Source organism: Microcaecilia unicolor, chromosome 1 (genome assembly GCF_901765095.1).
Source record: "Microcaecilia unicolor chromosome 1, aMicUni1.1, whole genome shotgun sequence".
Classification (NCBI taxonomy): Eukaryota; Metazoa; Chordata; class Amphibia; order Gymnophiona; family Siphonopidae; genus Microcaecilia; species Microcaecilia unicolor.
The window spans coordinates 572,290,418-572,317,057 of record NC_044031.1 but is presented as its reverse complement, the minus strand read 5'-3'; the positions used below and the strand labels follow the sequence as shown (position 1 = coordinate 572,317,057).

At 44.2% G+C, this 26,640-nt stretch overlaps 1 protein-coding gene across 1 annotated transcript in view; it reads left to right on the top strand.

Moving 5' to 3' along the window:
- The window catches only part of EXT1 (exostosin glycosyltransferase 1), a 533,287-nt gene that overhangs the window by 355,855 nt on the left and 150,792 nt on the right, over positions 1-26,640 (top strand). The window lies entirely within an intron of this gene.

Below are 26,640 nucleotides of genomic sequence, written 5' to 3'. Positions count from 1 at the left end.
GTGTTGGATGTCAAGCGTTATAGGTCATTAGGGACATTTGTGGGGTTGTGAGGGGGGGTCAGGAGAGTTGGGGGAGAGAAGGATCTTGGGCACTTCACTCCAGATGACCCCTTTGCTCCCACACTACATCCTGAGAAGGCATAAAAATGCAGTGTTAGGGGAACAGTAAAAATGGTGTTGAATTCTAGCACAGTTTTTTTTAATATTGTCAGTGTCAATGTCAGTGACTCGTTTATATACCACTGTATCCCCTCACAGGTTCACCACAGTATATAAATTAAAAATTAATAACAAAAATAAACTAAAAATACAATAAACATAATAAAAAAGCTAAAAATCACCTCGGTTATCAAATAAGTAAGTTTTCAGCTTCTTTCATAAGCTCAAATGTGACGTTTCTAATCCCAAGGAAGAAGATGAAGAGTTCCATAGGGAAACTGTAACATAAGAAAACAAAGAATTAAAAATTCTTTAAAAAGCGAACACCTCTAGGTCTGGGAGGACAAAGAAGCATAAGTGTCTGCAGTCAAGAGGAACAACTGAACACAAAATCTCTAAAAATATTAACCAGCAATTCTGACGAAAGTCCATACACTATCTGGAACAATAGACAAGCTGATTTAAATACAACCCATTATTAGGAGCTGGTGTAAAGGTATATGTGTACAGTATGCATGCATTTAATAAATAATGCATGTACTTTGCGACCCCACCCATGCTGTACCCCCAACTCTGTCCCAGAACATGCCTGCATGCGCGTAACTGAAAGGTAGATGTTGTTTTCGTCCCCACGTATACTTATGGGTTAATTTGATAAAACCTGGGTGCTGTGTATCTCAGTAGGGAAGGGAAGACATCTTAAAGTGAACAGTAACTAACAACATTTACTTGCTAGTAATACTAAAGGTAATGGTATTTGATGTACTGCCTTTCTGTGATTACAATCAAAGCGGTTTACATTTATTATATCCAGGTACTGTTACACTTGTGGTGGTAAATGGGAGCCCTCCAATCCGCCCACAAAACCCACTGTACCCACATCTAGGTGCCCCCCTTCAGCCATAAGTGCTATGGTAATGGTGTAGAGTTGTGGGGAGTGGGTTTTGGGGGGCTCAGCATCCAAGGGAAGGGAGCTATGGACTTCAGAGGTAGTTAACTTAATTTTTTTAATTGTTGCAAATGCCCCCTAGGGTGCCTGGTTGGTGTCCTGGCATGTGAGGGGGACCAGTGCACTACGAATCCTGGCCCCTCCCATGACCCAATGCCTTGGATTTGTTCGTTTTTGAGCTGGGCACCTTCGGTTTCCATTATCGCTGAAAAATGATACCGCCCAGCTCAAATCCGCACAAATCCGATGCATTTGGCTGGCACAAACTGTATTATCGGAAAAAAGATGGACACCCATTTTTTCCAAAATACGGTTTGCCCCGCCCCTTCACATACCCGTTTTCGGAGATAGACACCCATGGAGATGAGCGTTCACGTTCGATTATGCCCCTCTATGTAAAACTGCATTCTAAGAACTGGACAGCAGTCTGCCCTAAAGAATAATCAGAATTTTAATTACCGGTATACCCTGATGCCCGCTACAGTATATACTACCTATAATATTTCAAGGCAGTAAGAAAAAGCATAAAATCAAACTTCAGTTCTCATCTTCTTAGAAAACTGCCTGCCAAAAAGGGTTTCTCTGAGACCGATTCAAAGGCTAATTACTGGCATAAGAATATGTTTTGAGAGCATTTTGTATTTAAAGATTCTTCATTAAGATTATAAAGGGCTTCACAGCCTAAAGGGTATTTATTTTGTCTGCATGGTAGGAAGTCTGAGAGGAATGGTCTGGACAGGCCTTTGAAGCCCTGGAGGTCTATTGTTAATATCCTTACCTTTAGTTTTGAAATCATGTTACATAACGTAACTTGATACCTTGGGCAGTAATTTACCTGCACACAGAGAAAACTGAACCTAACTTGACTGTAGGTGTGTTTCTGCTCTGTGCTACTTGGGCCATACTTTATTCCAGAACATAGAAATGAGGAAGATGGCTGTGATACACAGAGCTTTCCGGGTGCCTCAGCTTTCAGGGATGGGTTGAAAGTCCAGAGGTTAGCTAGAGAAATGTGTGAGAGGGGTGCACTTGGTATGTATATGCAGGTTAAGTTAAATGTCAAAATTAGCATTTAACATAATGTGGTCACTATGTAGGTTGAAAATTGACATCTATGTATGTATGTGTTTTGTTTTTTTAAATATCTCATTATCTATCTATCTATCTGCTGCATCATCAACCAAAAGGGGAGACGTCCTGGGTGCTCTAAAAACAGACTTTCCTCAAGCAATTAGCAAAAGGAGCTGATTCGAAGGAAGGCTATACCAGTGGCGTAGCTATGGTGGGCCTGGGCCCCGTGGATTGGGCCCTGGACCCCCTGCCGATGACCCGTTCGACCCCCCCCCCCCATTCCCGCTGCCAACCCACCTACCTTTGCCGGCGGGGGACCCCAACCCCCCGCCATCCGAGGACCTCCTCGCAAAAGGCTTCCTATTCCTTCTGTTTCTGACGTCATGCAGGACGTCAGATTCACAGCTTCGTTCTGTGAGTCTGACGTCCTGTACGTACAACGCACTGGACGTCAGAAACAGAAGGAATAGGAAGCCTTTTGCGAGGAGGACCTCGGCTGGTGGGGGGTTGGGGTCCCCGGCCAGCAAAGGTAGGTGGGTTGGCAATGGGAGGGGGGGTCGAGTGAGTCGCATAATTGGCGTAACAAGCCAATCAGCATTGATAACAGCATTTAACAAGCAATAATGAGCACTAATCGGCAATAATTAGAATTTATGCACACAACTCACCAAGCATATTCTGTAACGCAGTACACCTAACTTCTAACGCATCCTGGAAGAAAGGGGCATGGTTATTGGCGGGGAAATGGGCGTTTTGTGGGTGTTTCAAAAATGACATTCACTATTACAGAATATGACCCTCTGCGCCTAAATCTACACTCAAGGACTTACGCCATATTTTTGTTGGGTGTAAGTGAAAGTGCGTAGATTTAGGTGCTATGATTTCCGCCTAAGTGTATTCTATATAATGCATCTAATCTTATAGAATATGCTTAGGTGGAAATGTTTTCCCCATGGATTTTTTTAAGTGCCGTATATAGAATTCCCCCCCCCCCCCCCCCCAATTAAGTTAAATGGATATTTGCAGAGTGGAGGAGTAGCCTAGTGGTTAGAGCACCAGTCTTGACATCCAGAGGTGCCCGTTTCAAATCCCACTGCTACTTCTTGTGATCTTGGGTAGGTCACTTAACCCTCCATTGCCTCAGGTACAATCTTAGATTGTGAGCCCTTCAGGGACAAAGAAATGCCCAGTGTACCTGAATGTAACTCACCTTCATCTACTACTGAAAAAGGTGTGAGCAAAATCCAAATAAATAAATAATAAAATAACATTTGCAGACTAGAACTTAGGCAGTACGTTGGCATATATGCATGTATAAACTAGTATTCTAAATATTTACATGCATACCTCCTAATTCTATAAACTTGGGCGGCCAATTTTTCAACTAGTGCACAGAATTGCATGCACAAGTTATAGAATCGCGCTCAACTTGTTTAGGTGTGCTTTAATAGCCAATAATAACTGAATTATTTATTTATTTTATTTATTAGGATTTATTTACCACCTTTTTGAAAGAATTCACTCAAGGCGCAATTGGCACAAATTTGCAGTTATGCATGTAACTGCACTTAGATGCTATTCTATAAACTTAGCACCTAGGTTCAATAGTATATAACTGCAAAAGGGTCATTCACATGGGAGGTGCAAAGGGGGGGAGGGGTCAGGGGAGTGCCAGGTACTTATAAGTTTATAGAATAGTTGTAGGCACTCAGTTATAGAATTGCCCCACAGTCAGGGGAACTTGAAGGTTTGATTATCTCTGTATTCTGTTCAGTGTTAATCTCCCATTTTCAGCTGAACTAAGAGGAGAGTCTTGGACTTCAGGAGAGCTGTCATCAAGGAGACTTTGTTGGGAATGTGAGAGTTGAATGCCTGACTGACTCTACAGTTTAAAGGCAGTATAATTGTGCTGTTTCTTCACAGACTTGATAACGGTTATTTAGTTCTTGAAAGCTAGTCAGATATATTCAGTTAGACTAATAAAAAGATATCAATTGCATCTTAGAGCTCTTTTTATTTTTTTTACCCCTTATTTTTCCATAGAAAATGAAATTCAAGGATGAAGCGTCATGATCTGAAGCTGTAGGGAGGGAGATTCAGAGAAAGTGATGAGAAAATGCTTCTTTTATTGAGACGGCGGTAGATTCCTGGAGTAGTCCATCAAAAACATGTTTGTTACAGACACTGACTGGCTTGGTAGTGGCAGGTCGGAAATAAAAGTGGAAGAAATAAGAAAGGGAGCTTGAGTGTCTGATCGGTCATATGGAACTTAAGCAGACCAAAGAGGGGAAAATATAAACCAGTTAGTGGAGAAAAGAAATACAACTGCATTGGGCTTCCAAGAAGGTGAGATGTATCTTGCATAGAGCAGTCATGGTTATAACCTTAATGACAAGAACATTAATGAGCACAGCATGGCAGGATGTTTTAGACAACAGGCTTTGAGTTTTGGTGGCTGTGTGGATTAATCATAAAGCTTGGTACTAAGAGATAGAAAGGAGCCCATGCTTTGGATTATGTACCACAGAGTGAAATGGCAAGGCCTTGAAATAGCCTTTGAAGGGAAAGTGGTAAAGGACAGTGCTGAAATGATGATTATTTTTAGGGGCCTTGTTTTATGTAAAATCTTTTTTATTGAAAAGTTTGCATAGACAAACGGACCGATAAACAAATTGCCGAAATACTGAAGTACAACATCTCGTATATGAGAAACAGAAGGAACAATATCGTCTATAAGATATTTTCCCAAACAATTTCGTTTATCAGTTATTTCTTTCCTTCCAACCTCCTCCACCCCTCCTTTCCCTGCCCAACTAGAACAACCTGGCAGTGTCTCATATTTGTATTATTCTCATAACCAGCATGATTGTACTATCTTCCTAGGGGCCTGGTTTTACTGCATGCGTTTTAAACTTGTTCACTTTGGATGGCTATTTTTAGGACAGAAGGGCACTACATAAATAAGATAAAGAGATCGAGAACAGAATCTAATCTAATCTAATTTGGTATTTGTTAGCCACCAATTCCTACAAAGGTCTAAAGCAGTATACAAAATTAAAGATGCATAATAAAAAATCTCACATTCATTAAACCAAACAGCCTTAAGATTTTTACTAATAAAGCATAAGAATTTTCAAGTCTTAAATCAAATGGTAAAGACTTCCAATAAAAAGCAGCCGGAAAAGAATATGATCTTTTATAGTTTCTTTTAGACAGTAACCCCCTTGTATACTAAGTCACGCCAGCGGCTGCCATGTGCTAAGGCCGACACAGCCCATTCACTTTGAATGGGCTGTGTTGGCATTGCCACGCGGCTTAGTCAACAAGGGGGGGGGGGGGTAAATGATAAATTGGAGGATAAAGAAGAATATTATTGTTCTTGTTTAAATGTTAACTGAAGGGGAGTGGCCAAGATGATGGCAGCTTGAGTGCAGCTCTCCATGTTGCTTTTTCCAACACTAAGTTTTCTTATGAGTAAGAGGAAGGGGAAACCAGGGTTTTTCCCTCGGATCCCTCGCAACTGCCTCCTCTTCTGGGGTCGATGGATACATTTGTAATTCATAGAGGTCTCCAGGTAGAAGGAGCTGAGGTAACCAAGCCATTGAGCATTTCAGTGGAGGAGGTGACCCCGATGCATGCCCTGGCTGAAGAGACCTCTCACAGCTCTACTGAGCGTTTACCACCGCAGCAGCCGGGAGCCTCCCCCAGAGAAGTCATGAGACATGGCCAATCGTATGCTGAAGAGCTGGCTGTTGATTGGGACCAAGGAAGAGAGGCTGTTTTAGGCCATCTTGCACAGAAGAACACGTTATCCGTGACAACAGAGAGGGAGGTAATATCAGCTGTTCCTCTTGCAGTCTCCTTGCCAATTTGGGCCAGTCCCTCAAGCTTTAGTGTGGCCACAGAACCAGGTTGGCTATTATGCTTTACTCCCTTTGAGTTCCATCCTCAGCGTCCTGAGCAGTTCTCCTTGGAGGCTATTTGGGAAGCAATATTACAACTGGGTCAGATTTTATCTGTAACGTTGAATACATTTGGAGTTAAACTATAAGTATATAAGTATAAGGAAGATTTGGTTTTGGACACTAAAATTAGGATTTACCTGGACGTCTTGAGAGAGACCCAGAAACTGCACTCATCTACCTTGTTCTTTTTTTCTATTAGATATTTCTTTAGCTTAAGTGACTGACTTCACCTCCCCCCCCCCCCCCCCCCCCCCCCACCTATACAGCTGACTTTAGTGGTTAAACCTTTATTCAGAGTTTCTTCTGGTTGTCTTCTTTTGTTCAAAAAATATCCTTTTGATTCTACGATGTATGTATTTAATCACTTTTCTGTACAAGCAGGTATTGTTTGGTTATTTATGTTTGCATTCATAATTATATAGCAAATAAAAGTTTAAGGGACCTGTTTACTAAGCCGCACTGTAAGCAGCACGTTAATGTTTTAGCTTGCACTAAAAATTAGCGTGCGTTAACACTAGAGACACCCATAGGAATATATGGGTATCTCTAGCATTAGAGCGCACTAAAAATTAGCATGCGCTAAAAACGCTAGCGTGTCTTAGTAAACAGGGCCTAAAATGTTAACTGAAAGGAAGAACAATAAAGTAGATTGTACAAATGAACTCAAGCTGAACCATGAAGCGATTTAGAGACCAAACAAGATAGTTTATAAATAATCCTAGCTTCCAATAGCAACCAATGTAAAGCAACCAGTAGAGGGGTATTTATTATTTTGAAAAATCATTTTAGTAGCCAAATTCTGCAGCATCTGCAGTCTGTCAAGTTGGCTCTTGGGAAGCCCAACATAAACTGAATTACAATAATCCAGCTGTGACAATATGAAAGACTGAACCAATGTCCAAATAAGACTGAATTAACCTTAATTGCCTCAGTTTGAAGAATACCCTTTTTCGTTAAATTATTAATTTGAGGCTCAAAGGACAAGGTGGAATCAAAAATAATCTCCAAGACTCGAGATGTTTGCGCAACAGGGAGTGACTGAGTCGCTCAAGCAGAATCACAGATGGTACAGAGTGCAATGTATTACTAAACCATCAACATACGTCTGGTAGCCCATATCTAAATTATTAATACAAGAAGATACTGCAAAGTAGGTCAGATCTGCACTATCCAATACAGGAAGCCAAATAAATATATCATCAGCATATGAAAACAAATGAGCTGCTTGATGGTAAGAGTATCGAATTCAGGTGCTTATAATAACATTGAATAAAGTGGGGGGAAAGAGGCGACCCCTGCGGTACACTGCATAACGGAGTCCAAGACTTAGATTTTCCATCGTTTTTCAATACGTTACTTCATGCTGGATATTGTCATTATGTTTTAATTTTTTTTTAGAATAGTTTTATTGATTATGAGCATTTTTTTTTTTATAGAAACCACCTAGGTATAGATGATATATAAGTTTTTTTAAAAATACAAAATAGCTAATTTTTAAAAAGAAATCCTGAAAACAGGTATTATACAGCGTACCAGAAATATAAAAATCTGTAAGGTTCGCAGGTAAGATGGAATGATCCTTGGTATCAGATGCCTCTGAGATATCAAACTGAAGCAACAAGGATTGGAAGGTCAGGTGAAATAAATAGGGGAACACCAATAAGGTTGGTTTAAGGACTGGAATTTATATAAGCATCTGTGTAAAGTAGAACCAGAGAAAAAGAAACCTGTGTAGACCAAATGAGCAAATTGGTCCTTATCTCCCTTAGTTTACTACAGAAGCTCTGTCTGAATCATCCCCTCCAGTAAGGGATTGGAAATGTATTTACCCAAGGTTTACACAAAACATGCGAAAACAAATTAAAATGATGGAAATGCAAACACATTTTCTCATTAGGGAAGAGAAGTATGTGCTGACTGTAGTACAAATATAATTTTTATCCCCCGTTTGAGTAACGTTTGGTATTTTAATGAAGTCCTGTTTCTGTGTACTGCATATGGTTCACTGTCAGATAATTTAACACTAAGAAAATCTGCCTTGAATAAATTAGAATATATTTGCAAATTAATTGGTTAATTAGATTTTAGACATCTCTTGGGGATGGGGCAGAAACAGATGTGTACAAAAAGCTACCGAGAAGGTTGAGTGTTTCTAGCCGAGTTTCTCAGTTTTCCACAGAAAATAAAAGGGAGGTGGTGTACTAAAAGTTTGAGATTCTAGAACACGACAGTGACACTCCTGGTGCGTGATGTGAGGATATCAGCAGGCTCCATGCTGGAGTCGCTTCTCTACTCAATTAACTAATGCAACATTTGTCCGGAAAAACATATGGAACTGCTTTAAACTATACCCTATTAGAATAGTACTTTTCAACCCTCTCCCACAGGCAGGCTTAGCATGTCGGGGTTTTTAGGATTGCCACATTGAGTCTTTGGTATATGTAGGTTTCTCTCATGCATATTGACTGTGGTAATCCTGAAAAGCCAATTGCATTAGAGGATGCGTGCAAAGGTTTCAGTAAGAAACTGACAACTGGCAGTAAGGGCGCTGACAAGGATAGCACCCAGGGATTGTCGCAAAAGAGCAGAAAATAAGATGAGCTCAAACGCTTTAGCGGCGGCGAAGACTGTTATAGCTGCTCACTGGAAACAGGAGAGAGGCCCTTCCTTGACCAACTGGCTCTTGAAATTAAAACAGTTGGGAGAACTGGAGAAATTAACAGATCGTGGATTGGGGCGGTATGACCCCACTGCTGAAGAATGGGTACATTTGGCTCGGTTGCTGAAGGGCATTTAAGCAGACCTGGGGTGGGGGTGGGGCAGACTTAGGGCTAGCTGTGCCTTGAGAGATTTGTTTTTGGGGGGGGGGGTGCCTGAATAGGGTGCTGTACTCCGAAGTAATCACTGAGTGCTCAGAACTTGCTCACTAGGTACGGGGGTGGGTGGACATGGGGGGAGGGGGTTAGTTTTTTATTTGGAAGATTACTTTCTGTTCAATACCAGTTTATTGCTGTATGTTACACGAAATTTGCAGCGTTTAAGCCCTTAATAAAAATTTATTGTTAAGAAAAAAAAAAGAGGAAAGCAGCTTGACCTTATGTTCCCTTAACTAAAAAGTTTATCCAGTCCTTGGCACAATTAAGAAAAAAAATTGATGACAACAGAGCATGTTTACGCATTAGTTTGGGGGGGGGGTGGTTTCAGCAGTCTCCGTAACATTATTGTATGCAGGTTATTTACAGTAGGTTAAATAACAGAATTGTGCTCTACCTTCTAAATTTGACTCAAATCTGTTCACTGACATGACGGTTTTTGTGTGGCTAGACATATACCCCCTGGATTCTATATAGTGCACTTAGATGTAGGTGCTAAAATAGGTGCATATTCTATAACACCGGAAGTAACTTAAATGGCTTAACAAGCCAATTGATGCTGATAACAGCACTTAACAAGCATTAACAAGTACTATTTGGCAATTATCAGAATTTATCTGCGGAAATGGCTAATGCTAATAACTGCGCCGAAATTGAAAAGCACCCAGTTCAAAATAAATGCGCGTAGTTTAAAAGGGGCATTTTATGGAAATTTCATGGGCATGCCGAAATTTCCATACGTAATTCAGAATATGGGTCAATGCGCCTAAATATATATGTACGGATTCACACCAGGTTTTAATTGGCGTAAATGGGCACACGTAGATTTAGGCGCTACGGTATCAACTAAGCGTATTCTATAAACTGAGCCTAAATTGTATAGAATACACTTAAATCCACATGGATTTTTTAGGCACCATATATAGAATCTGGTGCCTAAAAATTGGCGCAACGACTATATGTATTCTATAAGCGGTGCCTAGATTTATGCGTGGTATATAGAATACGCTTAGATGATATATCTGCGGCTAAAGTTATGCACTGCCATTTACACCACCAAAAATGTGGCATAAATCCTGGTGCATAGATTTAGGTGCCCTGGGCTATATTAAATAACTATGTGCGTAAATTTTGGAATGCTTACGAAACGCCCATTTCCCCACCCATAATAACCATGCCCCTTTTTGCCTGTGCATGTTAGAAGTTAGGCGCACTGCAATACAGAATGCACTTAGCGAATTGTGCACATAAATTCTAATTAATGCCAATTAGTGCTCATTATTGCTTGTTAAGAGCTGTTATTAACGCTGATTAGCTTGTGAAGCCAGTTAAGTTACACGTGTTGTTATAGAATACGCTTGGATTTCAGCACTGATCTCTAGGCACGCTATACAGAATCCAGGGGATAGCGCAGTTTGTTATTGACCAGCATTCCTAGGACCAGTACTAAAAGCAGTGCAATAACTGGCCGTGTGTAAGTGCACAAAAAGTGTATTTGCACTATGCACTACTCTCTAAGATAGCGTGTGACGGGGGGCATACATGTGGGTAGAGCTTGGGGACATGGGTGTATCTCCCACATATGCACACAACAACAACCTCCTTGTGGTTCCTTCACCTCACGATCTCCTGAGAAACCACCTTCAGCTGCCTAGGCCCCAAACTATGGAATTCCTTCATTCCCTACCTCCGTCAAGAACTCTTCCTTGGGCAGTTTAAATCTTTCCTCCAATCCTACCTGTTCCCTCAGGCCTTCAGTATCTCCCCTTGCTAATTTTTCTGACCCTTCGTCCCCTTTTTCGTACTTTCCCTTTTTCGCCTTTCTGTTTTAAAATGTTGTAGTATATCAAGCACTGGAAATAGATAGATAAAACATATAGAATGCTATTAAGTTACGTGTTTTGCATAGTGCTCTTAGGTGCACCCATGTTCACCTGACATTGACCTGGTGTAAATGATCATGCCCAAATTTAGGTATGCCAATTCAAATTTGTACCAGTATTCCCTAATGGCGTCTTGGCGCACAGATGCTGTTACGGAATTGGTGCTCAGCATGCAGCGTTGACGTACCTTACTAGAGGCACCAAAGTACGGAATTGCTCGCTAAGATCCTGATGCTCAAAAGTAAGCACGGGTATTAGAGGCCACTAATGCCATACTAATGCCCACATTTACCTGCGCAGAATGTTCAGAGGGGCCTAGCATGGGAAACAACGAGTGCACCAGGCACTAGTGCAGATAGCATGCAAATGTAGTCAAGCTCATTCTGTATTCCTCCCCAATGGTCAGAAAAGAGTGCCCGCTGCAAAAAAATAACGCCAGGTCGGAGCATGTGTTAGGGTGTTGGAAGGCAGGATTTCTCATGATTCTTTTTGCAAAATCTGCCAGTTTTGATTGCGTTTGGAAGCAGAAGGAAGCCCATGCACTAGCCCTTAAGCGCTAGTCGTGAGAAACACAGACCCAAGTGAAAGCACAAAGTGGTGTCTTGTTTCCTGCATCTAAATTTAAAGCGTCCATGCTAAAAAAAAAAAAAAAAAATTAAAAACATTCAATGAAAGCACGCATTGGCATCTGTTTCCTGCGTCTAATTAAAACTCTTATATTTAGGCTGCAGAAAACAGATGCCAATGTGTTTTTCATGTTTCGTTTTACCAGGCACATGCGCACAGGAGTCGAGCTTACCACGGAACTCTTCTGCGCATGTGCCAGCGTAGTCTTCCCGCCAGACTTCCTAGTGCTCAACGCTATGAACACGCCCGTATTTCCATCTTATTAACATTGAGCATTAGGGTGTTCTGCGCTGTTCCGGTGATATTTTTACATCTCTATTCGGAATAACACCAGAGGTTTGAGCATCAGGGCCTAAGTGTTTTCTCCATTTTTGTGTCAGTAAGGGAAGTGCCAAGTACCTCTACTTTTTAACAGTATGGCTGCCAATGTCTTTGTGCATGGCTCTTGGAATTTCCTCAGAGATCTGGATGAGAGCCGCTACATCTGCTCTTACCGAACAGTTAGGGGGGTGGGAGAAGACACTGCCTGCTCTCTAGATGTGTGACTAAATTAATCTATTGGAAGAAGTGCTTCCAGATCATCAGAAATGAAACAATTTCTCTTTAATTCATATCGGAACAGGGGCTGATTTAGGGGCTTTTTTTACTGACAGCACTAAGCTCTAGTCCACACTTAATGCAGCAAAGATAGCCTAACGCGTGGGACATGCTAAAGTGTTCCATGTTAATTTTGCATCTGTACACAGTAAGGGTACGGTAATTATTTTTTTGTTTTTTTGGAGGGGGGATGTCAGGGTGGAGAATGGGCATGGGTGCGCCAGAGGCGTAGCTGGGTGGGGGCATGGGCCCCCACAGATTTAGCCCTGGCCCCCTCTATTTTCAACCCCCCCCCCCCCCCGCGCGCCGCCAACTCTCCCCTGCCACTTTCGACTCCCCCCCTGCCGCCGCCAGGTACCTTTGCTGGCGAGGGTCCCCAACCCCTGCCAGCCAAAGTCCTCTTCAGCACCAGTCTCCGGTGCATTCGCTGATCTGTTTCTGTGAGTCTTGACTCCTGACGTCCTGCACATAAGAACATTCAGGAGTCAGGACTCACAGAAACAGATCAGCGGCGGAGGTGGGGGGCGAAAGTGGCGGGGAAGGGGCGGCGGCACGGGGGGGGGGCTAAAATGTGCCCCCTCACCTGCTCTGGATCCCCCTCCTGCCGAGGTCTGGCTATGCCCCTGGGGTGCGCTGTGGCGTGTCCATAACGTGGGAGCCCTTAGTGCCTCCTAAATAGGAGGCGGTAAGTGCTCCTGTGGTAAATTTTTTTTTAATGGCCATGCGCTAAAGCTAACATTAGCGCATGGCCAAAAGTGAATCATGCTAGAAATAGGCTTAGCACATGGGAAAGGCCAGCATAAGGGTGTGCCGAGCCTGTTTCTTAGTGCAGCTTAGTAAAAGGAATGGCCTAGTGGTTAGGGTGGTGGACTCTGGTCCTGGGGAACTGAGGAACTGAGTTCAATTCCCGCTTCAGGCACAGCTCCTTGTGACTCTGGGCAAGTCACTTAACCCTCCATTGCCCCAGGTACAAATAAGTACCTGTATATGTAAGCCACATTGAGCCTGCCATGAGTGGGAAAGAGTGGGGTACAAATGAAACAAAAATAAATAAAAGGACTCATTAGATAATTAAATGCCCAGTCCCAGCAGCTTCCTGCATCCAGAGTCTTTGTTCATCCTTTGTCCAGTGAGTGCAAGGCTGAATCCTGGTTTCTTGACCAATTCAATGTGTCTAAATATGTTGGTAATTCTTCTGCCTGACCTGTTCTAGTCCTTGGTTGCTTCTTTTTCTTGTTCTTCTCAGTCTGAACCTTCAGCATTCCTTGCTTGTGCTAACTTTCTTTCTAACAAGATGTTTAAACCCTTTTGATGTTTCAGTCCCTCTGTCTCTAACACAGAATCTAGAAACATCCTCTTGTTTTTGACTCTGTATTCTGACTCTCAGCTTTAATCTGCCCCTCAGCCCACTTGATGTCATTCCATTCTGGTTTGTTTGTGTTTTTTTTTAGTCAGCAAGGGCTCAAGTACTACAGAAATATTCTGCATAAACAATTTTTAAATGAAGAGAGAAGATGCTTCTACTTGGACGTGTGAGATACACTCCCATGTTCACGTAGTTTCCACACTGATAGTTAAGTGAACAGATTGATCATTTTTAGTGGACAAGATGTCAGGACACAGAAATCCACAAGTTTGCAAATATAGACATTTTAGAATTTATCTCATGCCATTCTCAGTAGTTCACAGCAAGTTATATTCAGGTACCAGTAAATATTTTGCTGTCTCTGGAAGGCTTACAATAAACATTTTGCACCTGATGCAATAGAGGGTAAGTGCAGGGCCTGCTCAATCCATGGACCAGGTGAGGCACTGGATGATAAAGGACAGCAAAATCCCAGTCTGGTCTACCTTCAGAGTCCTAGAAGGATAGATGCTGGACTGGAATTTTCACATTCTTTATCATTAGCACCCTGAGCTACTACCTCACCTGGTCCAGCAGAATGGGAAGGACATGAGAGGGAGGGGTAGATACGAACCGGATCATAGGTGGGGTGGGGAGTGGAGTAGAGGGAGAGATACTAGGTTGCAAGTGGAGGGAGGGCACTAATGTAAAAGTTGGCTCTGGACACCACAGTCCCTTGAGCCGGCCCTGGTTAAGGGCTTCTTTTACAAAGCCACACTAGCGATTCCCGCGTGCTAAGTGAGAGGAAGCCCATAGGAATTGAATGGGCTTCCTCCCATTTACCACACAGGAATCATTAGCGTGGCTAATGGGCTGATCAGAAGCAAGCATGGGCGCTAAAGGCTGTTGGTACCCACGTTTGTTCCTGCCCATGATTGGAGCCCGCGAGTGCATGAAACAACGCACTTGCGGACTCTGACTGCAAGTAGCATGCAAACGCATGCTAAACGGGTAATTTACTATTCTTCCACAATGCTCAGCGGGCAGTGTGTTAAACATTGGTGCTGCTCCTGCAGCAAACCCAACACCATTTCAGAGCTGGCGGTAGGGTTTGGAGAGCATTAGGAAGGAATGGGGAGCCCTGTAAAAAGCATGCATTTGCATGCTTGCAGGCCACCCCCAAACCTCCCCATGCGCAGGGGGCTGGAGGTCCAGTGGGTTCCATCCCCCCTAACCCTCTCCCAGATAGTTTTCGCTGATGGCCCAGTGGCTTTTGCCCTCACCCCAACCCCCCCTCCCAACACAGGAGTCAGTGAATCTCCAGCCCCCTAGCCCCCCTCACATCCAAAGAAACATCCCAGGTGGCCCAAGTGGGCTGCCAACACAGCCCACCACCTGTCCTGGGCTAGTAGCCACCCCCTCCCCCAGTACCTCTGAGATGGAGGAGGGAGTAGCACATTCCCTCCTCTTCCAGCGCCACCTTCAAACTGGTGGCGCCCTGCCTAGTGCATCCTGGGATGTGTGGAGCTCCCCTACCATATAAGGGATTCTCTGGGCAGGGCACTTCCATTTTGAAGGTGGCACTGGAAGAGGAGGGAATGTGCAACCCCCTCCTCCATCACAAAGGTACCGGGGAGGGGCTAGTTGGCTGCTAGACCACTAGGGCAGGTGTGGAGTTTTGTTGGCAGCCCACTTGGGCCACCAGGGATGTTTGTTTGGGTGTGAGCGGGGTTAGGGGGCTGAAGATCCACCAGATCACCAGCCCCCCCCCCATGCCTTGTGTCAGGGAGTCGGGGGGACTAGAGGTCCACTAGACCTGCAGCCCCCATGTCGCTGTCTGGGGGGGTGACTTCGGGGGCACTAGGCCACCAGGAATGAAGCAATGACAGGAGTCCAGTAGACCTCCATCTCCTGTGTTTAACAGGTCTGGGCTTTTGAAAGCCGAGGCCTGTCAAACAAGTGCAGGAGGATTGTGCCTTAGTGCATGCTCAGGCACCCTCCCCCCCCCCCCCCCCCCCTCTGCACTTTACCCTTCAGACCTAATAGTGTGCCTAAATTTGCATGCTATTAGCTCTGGTCATAGGGGCGTTATTGCCCCATGCTGTTCCGGCGCTAATTTTAGAGCACTGTTTGGAACAGTTCCTGAGAGGCATCTTATCATTGGACTTACCCAGGATCACAAGGAGCAGCATTGAGTTTTGAACATGAGTGGTTCTCAGCCCACTGCTCTAACCATTAGGTTGGGGAGGGAGGCAGAGTGGGTAGAAAGTACTTTTGTTGGTTTTGTTTGTTTATAAACGGGAGTTTATAATATCTATGCCATTAGTACTGACACACAAGTTTCCTGTGCTCCTTTGTGCCCACAATTGCAGTAGTAACTGCCAGGTGGGATATTACTGCTTAATTTGCAAAGTATTGTGATGTCATAGGAGCCCTCAATCAGGTTATAAATCCCACAATTATTCTAAGGCGGTACACAACTGTGAGATTTTAAATGTTTTGTTTGGAGGACATAAATCATTCCTCATTATCCTGCCACTTAAGTGCCACCCTAATGCTTAAGGAGTATTTCAGTATTTCTGTCTGTTGAGGGAACAGAAAGCAGGGGGGAAACATGCTTTCAAAATTAAATGGAAAGACTATAGTGGCAGATTTCCTAACACTGGGAGCAGGCTTTTCCCAGGTAGGTATGATTACTTAATGGACCTCACTACAGCTTTTTGCTGTGCATCCTTCCTTGCACTGGGGCAATAAATGCAAGGGCAGAGGAAAAGTGTTGTTGGGAATCTGGGGGTGGATTTGTGGAAGGTTTTTTCATACTGTGCTTCTCATCAAAGGAAATCTCTCCCGTTTCTGGGAGTTAAGGACAGGGGGGTTAACAAATTGTTAGGAAGTTTTGCTCAGAAAATAAGGTTAACTCTTATTTACCAGAACACTTTAGTCTTTTCAGAACTGAGGGGCTAATGCAGAAATGTGCAGTAAACATTGTGCACTGGTTAGCTTGGTTTTAGAGCAAAATGTTGTGGATGCAAACACAAAAATTAGTTTTTGTGCATAATCTGTTCACAAAACCTTGCATAGACATCAGCACATTTAAGCATACTAATGAACCTATTAGCTTTTCAATGCAAATGCAGAGAAGTGTGCTGAAGACCAAACGCATGAGCTCAGCCCTGGAGGGCTGTAATGCAAAGTCTGAGGAAGGAGTAAAAGGTTAGCTTTTTGCAGTCAGTGTTAGATGGTTCTTCTCTTTACTGCAAGCACAGAGACTCACAACTTTTTTCTTGAGTTCCATAAAGAGTCTGGGTGGAAAAAAAAAAAAGCACCTGAGGGGAAGGCATGCTGAAACAAACAGCAAAATTCAAGGACTGTTCAGAATTTCATGAGCCTACAGGTCTGAGAATAAAAATGTGTATCAGCACCTGGAGTTGTATGCACTGGAAAGCTATCCTGCTTAAGAACTGGACCGCTGTTGCTGCTGTTCCCTTGGATGTTTTAACCTACTTTTTGAACAGCAGAAGGCTTAGCTGATCACCATGTCTATGTATAGGTGTTTAGGTTTCAGTCTATCCTTCTGTGTCACCCCCCCCCCCCCCCTTCTTCCATCAACTCTTGTGTTTAATGTCAACATCAGAAATTGAGGATATAGAGGGGAGTGGGAATGTCTGCTTTTTTTTTTTTTTAGATCCATATTCTATGCATGGATGTATGCATACACACACATGCATTTTAGAAAGTAGACTCCCATTAGTTCTGAGTGAAACTTCTTGGTTTTTCTTTGAATTGTCACTAAGGAAGGTAGCGAATGATAGCCATTGAATTCCTCTGTCATATAATACTACTACTTATCATTTTTGTAGCACATCCTGTTAGAATATCAATGAAATGCTTTGATGTCCCCATGCATACCCCCACCCTCCACTCTGTCAGACTGTCAAAGTAATGCTTTGATGTTTTTCTTATATATACTATCTGCTACCACATTTGCTTATTTCCGATCTGACGAAGAAGGGCAACCTTTGAAAGCCAATCAAAAAATGTATTAAGTTATGTCCAATAAAAAAGGTATCATCTTAGTTTCTTTTCCATGTTTTATTTTGTTTGATTTCTGTTGATAACCTTTAAGAGTGGACTAACACGGCTACCACACCTCTCTACTTGTAGCACATAGTAACAGATAAGGTTACCATATTTGCCCTAAGAAAAAAAAGAGGACACGTGCCCCGCCCCTGTCCCACCCACCCTGCCCCATTACATCTGCCCCGCCCGCCACCCCACCCTATCACACCTTCCCACCCCTGCCCCATCACATCTGCCCCGCCCCATCACACCTTCCCACCCCTGCCACGCCACGCACTGTCATACCCCACCCTGCCCCCTGTCTCACCCCAACCTGCCCCTGTCACTTTGACCCCCCAAAAGAAAACCAGATTCCCTCTCTCCCCTCCACATGTAGATCCCTCACAAATTTTCCAGTCTTCCTCCACCCACATGACTCCATTCACTACCCCTCCCCTCCCCTTAATGTGGTGCCCTGGTGCTCTAGTATCCTCTTCGGGGCAGGAAACAGCCCCCTCTTTCCTGCCCAGTGCATCTGCAGACTGTCTTTCTCCCGGTGCCGATTCAAAACAGCTGCCGAGAGTTTAAGCAGTGACCTTGCAAGACTTCTGCAGAAGACTCGCAAGGCCACCACTTGAACTCTCGGCAGCCATTTTGAATCAGCGCTGGGAGAAAGACCGCCTGCAAACACGCTGGGCAGGAAAGAGGGGGTTCTTCCCTTTCCCAAAGAGGTCACTAGACCACCAGGGCACTACACTAAGGTAACAGAGGGGAGGATAGGATGCCCGCCAGCCTGCCCGTTCATCCGCAAATTGGGACAAATGGGCAGGTTGGCAAAATCCGATCGGTTGCATGGCCATGTCCTCTACATAAGAGGTAGTCCAAGTTCTGTGAATCTAGTCAAGACATAGATATAGGCATTTTCTGAAGCCTCTTATTACAGTATGGGAGTAGATATTATGGCCATAACGCGTGTTCAAATAGCAATTAACGCACATTATGTTATTGTAACACGCATTAATTTAAGATACCATGAGATACACAGTAATGAGATTCAAAGGATGCATATGCATGCAAAATATCCCATTACTGTGTAAATTGAATAATGCAGTTTGTAATAAACACCACAAACTTTATTATTCCTGGGAAAATAGTTGGCATTATTTTTCCTGGCTGGGAAAATTGGGCTGGTAAGCTGCATGTTCCTGGGCTGGTTCTAAATGGCTAATGTAATTTAAAGGTTCCCCTTCCTGCTGACTGTCTTCACACCCCCCCCCCCCCCACCCCCGTCTACCTTGAAATATCTCTGGGGTGTATGGTATGGGTATGATAGGAGTGATCCCCAGTCGGTCCTGCTGGCACCAGTGACCCTGAGGAGTAATCTCACAGTACTACATCTAGGGGTCAGGCTGCCATATAAATGTGTATTGTGAGTAGAGAATGACATAGGGATGGAAGGGGGGAAACAGGGCGGGGACAGATCCCACGGGGAGGGGGCGGGGTTGGGGACAGAGCCAGTGAGGACGAGGGCAAGCTTTGGCCCTGTGTCACTTTCTACTTTGAAGCCTACTAATGAACTAGACTGTTATTTATGTGTGATTCAGATGACAATATTTTTATTTTTGGGAAAAATAAGCAAACATTCTGGCCACAGCTAGCAAAATTTGCATGTGTATCCTGTACATCCTACTACCAGCACATCTTCCAAGAAGACATCTTCTATTGCAGGAGGGACTGTGGAAGACAGGAGAGCTAGACTGAATCCTGAGATTGTTGATGACTTCTTTTTATTCATCCACAGATTAAAAAATCATAACAGTGCTTCATACGGTATATTTCTCCCCTCTAGGGCATACAGAATGGGTTGTATTTTGTACCCCTGGACATTTTAACAGGGTGCATTAGGATTCCTTGGGGTAGTAGAAGTCAGCTATTGTTAAGGTTGGAAGGGTAGAGGGTGGTGGTGGTGGGAGGGTTATTATAGCTGCTCGTTTTTATTATTGTTTTCTATTTGTAATTTATACATAACAGTTGCACAGCATATTGATCCTTTTTTATAGTTTAATAAAAAGATTTAACTATAAAATCATAAGTGTTTGAGGCTTCTGCAGATGAAAACAGAGCCTAGGGGGATGGGGCGGGAACAGGGGCAGAACCTGCGGGGATGGGGTGGGATGGGGATAGAGACAGAACCCGTGGGGACGGGGGACAAACTTTTTTCGCCATGTCATTCTCTAGTTGGGAGTGTTAGGTGTACATGTTTGTGTGCTGGTAGGTGTGTGTGCACGCTTTCAGTATGTCTGTGATCAGAGGAGAGCAGTTTGAAAGGTGCAATCCTTAATCAAAATATCAAAATGTTACAGTGAGTCAGTGTATGTATGCCAGAGAAGAAAGGTAGATTTTTTTTTTCTTCTGTTTATTGATTACTGCCCTGCAATGGCAAAAAAAAAGTGCTTCAGTAAATATAGGCACTTGCTTCCTTTTGCCATTGCAGGATATATTAGAATATGTCAGTTTTTGGAATGTACATAGAGGGTGATTTAAGACAGTGTAATTCCCCCCCCCCCCCCCCCCCCCCCGCAAGAGAATTCTCACTCATTGGCCTTAAATCTCCAGTTTTGGGATGGGCCACCCTTGGGCTCCCTGCTGTTTTCTGAGCATTTTCTGGAAGTCAAAATAAACAAGATTGTGTCTTCCAAATCATCAGCTCATTGTAAAAGAAAACACAAGAAGCAATCTTGAAATAACCTTTATGGAACAAAAAGAAAACCGTTGGAAAGGCTGTAGTTCAAACCCATGAGTAAAAGCTAATAAGAGCAGAGAGAAATTCAGAAGAGTCATATCTTTGGTCCATTCATTGGATTGGATTGCATTTTTATTTCTGAGAAACAGCCCCCTTTTTTTCAGTACTGTATCCTACTACTTTAGATATTGCTTCTTTAACATTCAGAAGGGTGACTCTGGAAAGCTTAACCCATTAGTGCCCAACGTTCGCATATGGGATTTTATTATGGGAACATTGGGCACTAATGGGTTAATAAATAAACAACAACAACAAAAAAGAATATAAGGTGATACTTTCTAATACATTTTTGACTAGTTATGAGAAGATAAAATCTCATATGGCAGAAGGCTTAAACATAAGCAGTGTACTGAGAGGAGATGGGTGGTTATTAATATTATTCTTTTATAGCGTGTTCCACAATCTGGTTTGCTTGTTCTAGAATGAGTGTAGTGGATCCAGGGCGCAGCTTCTGGGGGAGGGGGTCCTTGTTTTCCCGCTCTTTCCAGCATGGACTCCGACGTCGTTCTGCTCCTCCGAGGTGGACCAACGTGTACCAATGATTCAGTGACACACACTCGATGATGACACATCAGTGGTGCCTTCTGATGCAGGGCTGGGGGGAGGGGGGAGGACAGGGTTGGTATTAGGCACAGGTGGTTGCACATGCCCTACTGCTATGCTCGCTGAAGGTAGTCAATGCTCTCTCCTCCCGACCACCAGCCTTCATGTATCGTTGGCAGCATGTGCTCACATAGGCGCACCATATAAGAGGCGTGGGGAGGCTAAGCCTCCCCAGCCCAACTGTGACCTTCCCCTGCCTCCTCTCTATCAGTACTTGCTCGCTTGCCATGCCAGGTCACTACCTCCTCAAATTTGGGGCAGGAGCAAGAAAAGAAAAATTGTAATCTTTCTCTCCCCGCTGCCCACCCGCTCACTTCTTTGCTTACCCCGCCTGCCTGACTCGCTACCTCCCTGACTCGGTGATCTTAAATAAAGAGAAAACACCTGCAGGGATAAAGAGCTGTACGCACCGCTGTTGCCTCTGTCAGTCCTCCCCAAACAGGAAGTTACTAACTTTAATGCAGGGGGGTGGGAGGGAGAGAAAGATGAGATCCTGGTAAGTGGTTTTTTAAGTCAAAATAAAAATAAATGTTTTGTTTCATGCAGATCTCTTTTGTTTAAACATAACTAAATGGGCTATAAGCCCCTAAAGCAGTCCATCGGTTTGCTTATATTTTGGTCTTGTGATGACTCATACTGTGCCCAAACTGAAAACTCTAATCTCTGTCTGGTCATTAATAAAAGGAGCTCATTGTGAACACTATCCACCTTAAAAAGCTGTTTTGTGGCTGCACATGAGGAATTGTGATATTATTATCCCTTGTTTCATATTGTTGACGGTCTGTGTGTTCCGTATGGGTGGTATATAGGTGTATTAGGGTCTGCCCAGTGTAATACTTAGAGTGCTGCCTTTTCATGCATAATTTTGTTGCTCTTTGAGTCCTCGGAGTTAGTGCTGTTATGGTTTATTAATGTTCTGATACCCAGATGATCAGAAGCAAATGCAGGCGCTAGAGGCTGTTAGCACCATACTAGCGCCTGCATTTGCTGCCATCCCATGATCTGAGCCCCCTAACATGTGAAACAACGTTCTCGCAGGCTCTGAACGCAACTAGCATGCAAATGCATGCAAAACAGGGCTCAGCACAAGTAGCATGCAAATGCATGCTAAACCTATTCCTCCCCAGTGATCAGCATGCAGCGCGCCAAACCTTGATGCGTTGTCCACGGCAAACCCTACTCCAGCTCGGAACTGGCATAACGGTTTACAGACCATTGGAGAGGAATGGTGAGCCCTGTCCAGCAAGCTAGGAGGCCCCCCATTCCCCCCCCCCCCAATGCAGCAGCCCCCCCTGTAGGAGCAGGAACCCTGACCTGACCCCCCCCCCCCCCGCCACATGGGAGCTGGAGGTTCGGCATACCTCCAGTCCCCCGACCCCCCCCAACACAGGATCAGGGGGGGCTGGAGATCCAGTGGGTCTCCTGCCCCCCCAACCCTCCCTAGTATCCCCTCAAATGGAGCCCCTACACTGAAAGCCCACCTCTTTAACATTGCTTTTGACTCGTAACCACTTGTAACCACTCGCCTCCACCTACACGCATCAACCTTTTCTCACGTGGGCACGCAGTTCTGGAACGCACTGCCGCGCAACCTGAGAACGATCTACGAGCAAACCTCCTTCCGCAAATTATTGAAGACCCATCTTTTTGAAAAAATTTATGGAAAGAACCAAAAGACATAAAGTCCACACTCACTGTTCACTAATGCATCAATAAATCCACTTCTGAACTCTCATCCCCCGTAATCTCACCTCACTCATACCTTTACTCACAGAAATATGTATACCATACATAATGCCCTTTTAGCTTCCCGCTGTCTCCTTCCAATGTTTCAAGGTTCTGTTCCAGTGTTTATATTCCTTAACAACACTTTGATTGTCTCGCATAACTCTTCACAATGTAATCCATAACCAAGTTGTAACAAATTGTATTTCCATCTTTCATATCGTATTGTAAGCCACACTGAGCACGCAAAAAGGTGGGAAAATGTGGGATATAAATAAATAAATAAATACCCTCCTCTTTTCCTTCCCGTTCACATTAATTGATTTGATTTGCTTACTTTATTTATTTTTTTTGTCTATTAGATTGTAAGCTCTTTGAGCAGGGACTGTCTTTCTTCTATGTTTGTGCAGCGCTGCGTACGCCTTGTAGCGCTATAGAAATGCTAAATAGTAGTAGTAGTAGTAGTAGCCCTGGTGGATCAGTGGGCCCGAGTCATTTCCCCCCCCCCCCCCCCACCCCGACCTGGTGGTCTAGCGGTGCTTCCCCACCCTCTAACTTTGTTGGAGGAGGGAGGTGGCCTCCCTCCTCTTCCATCAGCACCGCCTCAAAAATGGTGCCCAGCCCTTCCCTGCGCATCCTGGGATGTGCTGGGTGGGGCTTGACACCATATATGGTAGTTTATCCCTAATATGGTGTGAAGTCCCACCCAGCGAATCTGAGGATGTACTGGGCAGGGCTGGGCACCGCCATCTTCGAAGTGGCACCGATGGAAGAGGAAGGAGGTCACCTTCCTCCTCCAACAAAGGTAAGGGGTGGGGAAGGGCCACTAAACCACCAGGTCGGGGGGGGGGGGGTAATTGACTCGCGGCCCACTGGGCCACCAGGGCCATTTGAGGGGATTCTGGGGGGGGGGGGGGTTAAGGGACTGGAGACCCACTGGATCTCCAGCCCCCCCGAACTTGTGTCGGGGGAGGTCAGGTGGACCGGAGGGGGGTTGACTCGTGGCCACCAGGGCTCTATTTGAGGGGATGATAGGGGGTTGGGAGACTGGAGACCTACCAGATCTTCAGACCCCCCCCCCAACCAATCTTCTGTTGTGGGGGTCGGGGGGACTGGACCTCCAGCCCCTGTATCGCTTGGCTCGGGGTGGGGGTACTTGGGGTCTCGTGGTCCCATGGACCTCCCGCAATTGTTTGACATATCTGGGCTGTCAAAAGCCCAGACCTGTCAAACAAGTGCGGGAGGATTCAGGCACAATCCATCACTTTACCCTGTGATCAAAGATAATAGCATTCTGAAATTTCCTTTCTATTATCTCTGACCATAGGGGCGGTAAAGACCCATTCTGTTCCAGCGCTATTTTTAGAGCGCTGTTTGGAACAGCGCGGGGCTTTCGATCATCTGCCCATGAGAGTGTTTATGTACAAGTTTGTGCATAGTGTTTTGCAGTTGAGGGATTGTGTGTTGGCCATACTGAGGTGACATCAACACTTTAATTTTAGTTTGTCATAACATCAGACGTGGTTTTAGAATATTTTGGAGGATCTGATGTTGAACTGTTCCATAGATGTGTATGTGGTTTGACATATCTGGGTAAGTGCTTGAAATAATTGAGTTTTAAATATATGTCATTTACATACACATTGAAGCATTACTTGTCAATAACCAGCAGCCCTTCCTTGGGACTCAGTCTCTTCTCCACCATGACAAATTTATACACCTAATACACTGCAAGAAAACTTTCACTTGCTAATCTTCAATTTCACTAATTAGGGCGGTACTTTTCACATTTGGGATAGGATACCCTTGGTATCTCTGCACTCTGGAAATTGGACCTTAGCACTGGTGCTTTTGTGTCATCCAAAAGTTCTGGATGGCTATTCTGTAGAAATATACTTTCCTTCCAACATACTGTTCAGCCACCAAGCTCTCAGACAGTTTGAGCAACTACTTTATTCTTTGACATTTGATACGTATCTAATATCTAAATTTAATAAAAGGTATTACTTGCGACTATTTTACTTTTACTTTTTTTTTCTGTGTGTTGTCAGATAATTATGAATATAAGCCCCACCCCTGACCCTGCCCCCTTTAGCCAGTTGGGCCACCGACTGCCTATATGTGCTCGTGATGATTATAGCCCGCAGCTCCTGTTCGTCCCACAATGAGTCGCTTTCTAAATCGACAGTGGAGACTGGGGAAACTCAGGCTGGGCATTACACAAGTAAAACTCACCTCCGCCTGGATAATTAATTTTTGCACCCTGGGTAGTAGCTGGGGGCAGCGGGGGGATGGTGTGTCTCGCACTTTCCATTCATGCCACTTTTGGGTTTTTAGCTGAAAGAGGTCCAAGCTCGAGTGACGACAGAGACACAAGAATAACTATAAATGGAGAGAAGCGGCTTACAAATTAATTGAAATACTTTACAAAAAGAGAGGCTTGGCAAGTGAATTCCGGAGCCTAGGCGAAGAACGCTGGAGTCTCTTTCCAAAATGAGAGAAAGCACTATTGCAATGTACGCTGGCACCATCTACTGTCTGGACGCGCAAGTACACCCTTGCCAAGATAGACACAGTCTGGTCTCGGTTTGGTCACGCTCTCCTGCTCCTGGACATTAATGCTAAAAGTATAAGCAGGGCTGTCCACCCTCAAGATAGATATGGCCATCTGACACAGTGAATAATACGTGCAAGTGCAGTAGGTAAGGAAGGAAGATCATGGAGTGGCAGAAATGTTTAAGTTGAGAGCTGGAGTGTATCACTTGCAGACTTCCCACTTTAAACTTTGCAAGCTTGGAACTCTGTCATTGGAGGAGCAGTGTTGTGTGGGAGCTTTTGTTTATAGCAAAATCAGACCACCTGCTGAATTTGGTTTTCTTCAGAAATGTTGTTTGGCACATATTTTGCCTGATTTCCTGATTCAAGCTCCCTCTCCTTGGGTTGCTGTAAACAAGGTTTCCAGATATCCTTAATTTTAAGAATTCTTTCTTGAATTTGAGGTCTTATCACCATAACTTTTCAAATTAAGTTGTCCCCAAATCTTTATAAAAACAAAAGCTGTCATGGGTGGTAGAACAGTGCACCTCTGCCAGCCATTTCTTCAGAGACATTGTCCCCCCAAACCTGCCATAGACAGTTGGGTTTTCAGGATATCCACAATGCATATGCAAATTTGTATAGAGACCCAACATATATAGATTTATGTCATATATATTCACTGTGAATATCACATTATCAGTGAGGTGAACGTCGTGGGGATGGGGCTAGGGAGCTGGTATTGGCTTGCACATTAGTATTTTTATACTGATCTATCCATTGTCAATTAATTGCAGCTGAGCAGACTAGATAGGGCCATGCAGGTCCATATTTGCTGTTGTTTCTTAGGTTATTTTACTTATCGATTCCTGGCCCAGACACTTTAATATTAAACAACATTCCAACATGTTCTATTAAGAGAATCGCAGAGCTTGGCAGCACAGTCATCATATACACCCCAGGGAATTGTATGCAGCAAAAAAATTGAAATTATGCACAGAATAGGTCACAATGAGATGCATAATTAATTGCTGTTATTTTTGCCATAGAGTTTATTGCTGTTTGTCAACATCCTGAGAAATGTCTGCAGGCACTTGAGTGTATTACACAGTGTGCTCCTTTCCTTCAAGCCTCAAGGCATATGCCACCACTCTCCCCCCACCTCCTTTTCATCACAAGTTGTACCCCTTCCTTTTATGCCTTCCCCCCCCCCCCAAACCAAATCCTCTGCCACTTCCTTTTTCTCTTTGCCAAACAGAACCCATGACTTTCTCTCTTCCCTGCTCCCTTAAGCCTGATGCCACAAATCTCCCTGTTCTTCCTCTCCACCAAGCCAGAAGCCACCACACTCCCACTTTTTCTCACTCCCCAACAAACCCTTCCATCTCGCCTGCTGCTGTTGCCTTCAGACTGTGTCTGCATATTTCTTGCCCGTGCTGCCACCAC